Raw genomic sequence first — 7,264 nt, forward strand, 5'->3', positions numbered from 1 at the left:
AGAACGAAGGAGGGAGAAAACACCAGAATTGAAGCGAATATATAGCCCACAATAAAACATTTTGAGCGCGCTACCGGCAGAAGAAATCTCGAGTGGTTCATGTCGCCGCCGCTCGTGTGTCCTGTATATTATATATCGTAAGAGAAAAAAGGACAAAGTATAAGAAAAACGAGCGATGCTGGCCTTGCGCAAGGAAAGTGTGCTTCTTGCGCCAACGCGTGTACCTCGATACGATGAGAGAATCTCTCGCGCGCGTCGTATACATACGAGAGAAACGAGAGGGAATCTGAGACTGATGACGCGTATCTCAACCTCCTCTCTCCGGGCTTGTAATAATCCTTTATCCCTCAACAAAGAAATCTAGATAAGAATACCTCGCCGCTATAAGATTCGTATCCTCTGCTACCACGGGCCTTATTTCCCGACCTCGATCCATTCTTTCCTGGATGATATAAATCGATCTAATGGTAGCTACTTTTCCAGTGGAATATTCTTAATTATTTCCGAGCAGATATATTCAAGATCGAAATATTTAAATTCGAGTATAGTCGTTGCGTCGTTCGAATGTTTAATATCGTCGGTTCAGTCTGTGTGACCAATATGGAATGAAACTAAAAAAAAAGGAGATTTCGACGATGATTTACGTTTCAAAAGCATCGACTTACTGCACCTATCAGACGTTTTTTTTATCGAACTCCGTCGTTAGAGGAACGCGGAGAAGCCTCGGATGGAAATAAACACATTTGTCCAACTTTCTAAATGATTTTCCAAACTTTCAAAACCAATGAAGTCACTCACCTCCAAATAACGAGGGAATAGACGATTGCTAAATGCGTTCATTCCAAGCTGAGCTACTCGCGCTAATTTGCAAAGAACACATTTTTTTCTAACATTGTTCCTGCACATCTTAAGGTTTTGGTAAATTCGTCAAAATTCGATGGAATTTTTTCGCACGGTACTCGAGTATCGACAAGTTCATTCACTTTCTGAACGGCATCCTCGTCCATGGACAATAGTTTCGACTCCAAATGTCTCTTTTCGTTCCCTCTTACGATCTGTAGGATCAAATGAGTTGACTCATTCTATAAAGTGATCGAAGAAGCTCACTTTACGACTCAGACCTTGTACGCGAGTTAGATATTTTTTGTTCATAGATATATTTGTATCTGAAAGCGTCTCATACATACGCGTATGTATACGATATACTTCTTAGGTATCGGTGTGTCTTGTCTGATATTTAATACTTTCACTTGAACTCCTTGACCCGCGTACAATTGTGCGAATGCTGTACGCGAGTAAGCGAGCGAGGGAGCTCACGAGAGAGCGCTCTGCTCGCACGCATGAGTTTAATTTTTTCTTATAATTTTTTTATTTTTTAATAACATGCCCTCAGGCAACGAATAAATACGTGGAAGCACGCGGTTGCGGAGATTGGCTCGTAAACGCAAAGCTTCTTCTGCACGCATGTGTCACAAATCTTTTTTCGATTCTTGATTCTTCCGAGTTGCAGTCCATACCGCCGACGGAGTGGAGGTGGTAGCATAACATCGTAGAAAAAACGTTCACTTTCGTGCCGACATGGAATTGAGGGCAAAGGTGAGGAATTTGCACGGCTCTGAAACACGTTTAGAAATCTAAATAAATAATTTTTCGACGCATCAATTAATTATTCAAGGAAGAGACTCGAATCTTCGTTTTGTCGATAGCATAGAAGTGATGATTTTTATGACACCAAACCTCGAGTCAATATTCGTTAAATTGTTGCTCGAATGGATTGGAAATCGTTTACAAGGTTACCGAATAACGAGGTTTCGTTCGAGAATATTTAATTGACAATTGATGAAACTCGGATATTTCAATATTACTATCACAATCGTGTGTGAATAATAATAATTATTATGTCTCGCTCACCATGTTTCAGTTGAATCACGACTCGTCGAGTGGCTCGCCTTCGCCTCGAAGGAGCTCCTTCCTTCGGTATTCAAACTGTGGGAACGTGCCATCGCTGCGGAGAAAAGTGCCTTCCGAGCAAAAAAAATGTTTATCCATTTGAACGGCTGACGAGAAATAAAAACATGATATTCTACGAGCATTGATCGGTTCTTTTAGATCTTGGAAAATATTCATCTTCTCCCACAATTTACGATGGCAATTGAATTTTTTTTTTATTCAACGTAGCGCAATGTTCTGTTAGTTATGAATATCACGTAACGTGCATTCGCGGGTTCAATGAAAATGTTCACGCCTCGTTAATTGCCAAAGTTAATACTTCATCGGTAAATTTTTCCATTAGAAAAATCTCGTCCCAGTAAAACAGGTTCAAAGAAAATCAGCTAATTTCTTTAGATTTTTCGTAAGTAGATTTCATAAGAACTTCTTTACCCATTTTAGCATTTTATTGGTTATTCAAATATTGAATTTCGTCTTCTTCGCGAAGGAAATAAAATTTTTTATTCCATTTCGAGGCTACATTCCGTGGGCTATCGAGGTAGAGCTCCAAGAAAAATGAGACGTTCGGATATTCGAAGCGTTAGTTGACTTTTAACAAATGCTTCGAAGCGCCCAAACCTTCTCTCGCATGGAGTTTAGAAATCCCCATTGTGGTAACTGCGACGCGTGCACCGTTGGTGTACAACTTCGGTGATTTCCCGATGCAAGCGGTCCCGAGCCAAGTCGACACTTGGTTGGGTGACCGCTCACCGATCATCGCCATGGTTTAGCGGTCGGCCAGGCGAAGCGAGACGATTTTTTTCCGCTGTAGCTTTTCACTCTTAGGAAATAATGTTCCTGGGCTCTCTGCTGGGCTTCCACATGCGAGACGTCGGAGTGACCTTAAAATGATAGAACGTGTTCGCGAAAAGCCGCGAGGGTTAACGTCGAAGAAGAGATAAAAAATGAGAATAAACACGTTTGAATAACATTAATTGGAAAAATATTCTGCAAGCAGTTGGAATAGAGCGCTCGGAATATATCAGTTCGAGATTTTCGTGTCAGCAGGTTTTCTGTTTGAGTGAATTCACAGAGAGAACGTATCCATTAGGAATATTGAAAGCAACACAAAAATTTCGAGTACATCGAGGCTCCATAGAAATAAGCTGCTTTAACGCACGAGATAAAACGTAACGTATGCACGAATGTAATATTTATATCCGACACAATGCTATTGCCGTGCATAATTCCCCGAGCATATATACTTGACGTAACCGCAGAATCGTAACGTAGCGAATACTCACTTGTATACGGTAGATTATAGGAGGACTGCGGTGTGACGGTTTCTCGGCAAATACTCCCAGCTCCCTTTCCACCCCAACGGACGTCGGATTTGCGATTTTCCTCTGTGCGAGCATTGAGAATGTTTTAACAATGAGTGCCAATCACTCGCTCATTGGTAATATTCCAAGTCCCTCGTGGCTAGCGTAGGTACGTGAAAGATGAATTTATTATCGTTCTCAACGACGAGACACGCGTCGAGTGCATGACAGTTGAAAAAACTAACCCACCGGGTATGAAAGAAACGGAGAAAATTCGTAAAAATATGATTTTTCGAAGGACGTCGGTCAGCGAAAGAAAACCGTTGGTATCGCAGCTAATTTCAAGCACGAATGTGTAAGCTTCGCTTTCCGAGAACATTGTCGCGTGCTTCGAATATTTACGAGAATATTTACTAGAGACAGTTAACGTGAAACTCAACGCGATCTTTTGAATCTCCGCGATTCTTTCTCTTCGTTTCGTCCATGCCTGCTGTAAGAAGCTTTTCAATCTCTCTTAACTTTTATCAAGAGACGGGAAGAACTTCGTAATCGAATTTCCTTGTAATCAACAAGGAATTGTTTATCCGGCTATTTTGTTTCGCGAGAGTGAGACTTCTATCTACGTTGAAAATTTGTCAAATGTACTTGATTCGAGTGGAATGGATGCAAAATAGGAGGTTCGAAGGGAAAGATTCAATTCGTAATATTTTGGAAAAGACAAATGAATGAATTCAGAGAGATTTAAGGAGTTGGGGTACAAAAGTCAAAATATTAAGAAATTGATCAAATTTGGTGATAATGTTTCAACATCAAGTGCGAAGACACAAATTTTTTCAAAATTTTCTTCTACTTAGTTATCGAGTAATTACGCATTAAAGCAGATTTCTTATGCCCGGAATGTATATCTATATATATGGAAACGCTATGCTTATACACGTAAACTTTAGTGATCAATTACTCGATAACTGTGTAGAAGAAAAATCTTAAAAAATTTGTATTGTCAAATTTGGCACTAAAGAATATGTTCACCAAATTTTATAAAATTCTAAACTTTTTGAAATTTTTTATGTTTTTAGCATGGTTTAGCACGGCAACATTGTATCGCCTGTACCGAAACTCCTTAATAGACTCCATGAAAACAGCCAGAATTTCTTGAATTTTTAGCGAACACGAATCAGTACTTGTCACAATTATTTGGAGGCGCGAATTCATATTTTTATTTCAATAACCATCGTCAAAAAATGTCTACAAAATCAAAGTTTTTAGGCAGAAACTCTCGGCGTTTGTAATACGGACTTATGTAAATGAAGTGGGGTTTCGTGAAAATGATTATTACAAGTGTGATTGAGAAACTGTGTCGGTGCAGAACGGTGTTCAAGACCGAGCGAATAAATCGCGCGAGTAAATAGGACGCAAATGACCTTAAGAATACAGATTAGCTGCAGGGATAAAAAAAGTCTGAAATTGAGTTAACTTTATCCTAAAGAAAGGCATCATTGAGCAACTGCACAACATTTCCGTAACTGTGTGAAATTTGGCGTGTCCCGAGTAAAGTAAACGGAGGAAACTTGAGAGTAAGAAAGCAATGAGAGGAACATAGGCGAGGAGAAAATGAATGGGTGAGGGTAGATTATAGCAGCGAAAAGCCGTGGGGATGAAACGGAGGAAGAATTCACGACGGCAATAATTGAAACTACTGCGCGCCGTTCGACGTAATTTACCGCGGTGACAATAATTATGACAATGAGACTAACGACTCTTCGCGAATGACGCGAATTCGTGGCCAAGCGTGACACATGAATCTTCATATTCGGTGGTGAGGACGCTCGCGAAGAGATACTCGCCGCTCTTGTGGTTTTCACTGATAATTTTCAACATTCTATGCACAAAAAATAAACTGCCATGGTTGAGCTTGCATAAATCACTGAATTCGCAGAAATGAAAAATTACTTTTCGTTATCCGGCTAAATTTTTCGCCAACAGGATCCTCCATAGTGTCCTTGTCTCGACGGATGGGATTAACGGTAAATCATTCGTTCATTTTTCATGAAAATAATTACAATTCAATTGGCAAGAGTTGATATTTATATCCAGTGTTGATTTTTTAACTGAATGTGGGCGCACACAGTAGCTGGACACTCACATGTCACTTTCAGATGTACACATAATGTTACGAAGAATTATGAACAAAGTGAGAAAGGCCCTTCGTGTTTTTTTCTTTTTGTCATACTCGACACTCGACACTTCGACCTTCGACGCTTGCTGGGGAAGGGGGGGAGGTCCTTTGTTCGGTCCAAAACTGCGGCCCAATCAGAGTCGCTCTTTCTTAACACACGACTTGTTCGATTCGCTGTAAGGGGAGCAGAGGGGTAGAGGAAGAGGGCCCTAGTGTCAAGCTTCGTGTTTGATTCTTGGAAAACGAAGGGGACGCTGTTGCTTGCCTGATGAGCTTTCGACCGCCATCTTGTTGGCGGGAACTCTGCTCAGGCAAGACTCCAGAAATTTTCGAAGTTTGTTTGTTCAATGTCAGTTGGACGGGTAAGTGTTGTTTTAGATTTTATATGCTCATATGATTTCTCTGTGGTACATTGCTTAGATACTCTAGAGCGAAGAAGTGATTTTTTGACGTTTGGTGATGAATTTTTTGGAAGTATCGACGATGTTAGGAGTTTATCGAAGATATGGAAGCTTGATGGCTGTGGGCCTTCATTCGTCGTTTTTCGGGAAGCCGTTCCAAATGTGTCTGTAAAGGTCGATTTCAAGCTTACGATCTAATGGGAGCTGGGTCATCCTGACCCAACTCCCATTTTTTATCCCAGATTTTTTAACTCACAGATTTTTATTCCGGCAGGGTGTTAGTTTGTCACTGGGCGGAAGAACCCCGCATTGTTGATGTTTATATAAATACGCGAACAATGCGGGGTCCGATTGACCCCTGCTTTCATTTCTTCAAAGTTTTCCTGTAAAATATTGGGCGATTTCATAAAGAAGAGAAAAATCCTCAAAACGGGAGAGGGCAAATATTTCTAAGGACTAGTTGACTCGAGGGAGGGTTCAATATATTCTCGACATTGTCGTTGAGAAATGTGATCGGTTTTAGGCTTATTGTTTCTGTCGTGTTTGTGTCTTCATTCTCTTTCGATATATTTCAGATGTTGTCATCAGTGGAGAGTGACGAGTACATGGTTGTATCGCAATACCAAAGTTCGTCAGACTGAATTGGCGGTAGCATAGATCGTCAAATGGTTATAATGAAGAGGTCGAAGGATATTTGAAAATTTATTCTCTGGAATTCTGAGAATGACTACTGTGGTAGTTTTTGGCACAAGAACAAGGTATGAAAATTTTTCCACAACCTTATTAATTGCCTTACCGTTGCTTCTTACGAAAGGTATTTTTATTATTCCCACTCACTAGTGGTCATGTCATGAGCCATTTTCCTACACTTTTATCAAAATGATCACTTGGAAAATCACAATTGCCTGAACATTTGAAATTTGTTTCATCTTTGCCAACTTTTGTATAATGGAAGAGATAAAATTTCTTCTCCTAATTTTATCTTTCAAATATTCTTGATTTATTCATTCGGAGAGTCAATTGCAATTTGAATGGTGGTTTCTTACAGATGCACATGTTGCGCAACCACAATCACTGCGACACAAATATTTTCATGCTTCTATTTAACGAATTGCTGAATCGAGTATTATACCACTGAGAGAATCTCACTGTACAACTTATGGTTGGAAAAAAAGTAACGCGACCACTGATCAGTTCAGATCACATTTCAAATTTAACAACAAAGCAAGAAAAGAACTCGGTAAACTCCAAAATGGAATTGGGTTTCCCTCAACACATATTTTATTGTTGATTTTGCTGTTAATTTATCAAAATTTACCAACTCGATAAACCTCTAAAAACTTACGAACAAATTAGGAATTCCATGTGTATTTGAAATTTGAAAAGATTTTTCCAAGGAATCCATTCCTAGTTGGTGAGGAGGAAAAATTGTGTAT

At 39.7% G+C, this 7,264-nt stretch overlaps 1 long non-coding RNA gene across 1 annotated transcript; it reads right to left on the minus strand.

Annotated features, from left to right (window-relative positions):
• Positions 1-1,136: 1,136 nt before the first annotated feature.
• LOC122406315 (uncharacterized) lies at positions 1,137-3,327 on the minus strand. Its single transcript, XR_006259950.1, has 4 exons — positions 3,234-3,327; positions 2,569-2,831; positions 1,912-2,021; positions 1,137-1,615 (listed from the first exon to the last, which is right to left on the minus strand). It is a non-coding gene; the product is annotated as an uncharacterized lncRNA (long non-coding RNA).
• Between the last annotated feature and the right edge of the window lie 3,937 nt (positions 3,328-7,264).

The sequence above is a fragment of the Venturia canescens genome, chromosome 2 (assembly GCF_019457755.1).
Source record: "Venturia canescens isolate UGA chromosome 2, ASM1945775v1, whole genome shotgun sequence".
Lineage (NCBI taxonomy): Eukaryota > Metazoa > Arthropoda > Insecta > Hymenoptera > Ichneumonidae > Venturia > Venturia canescens.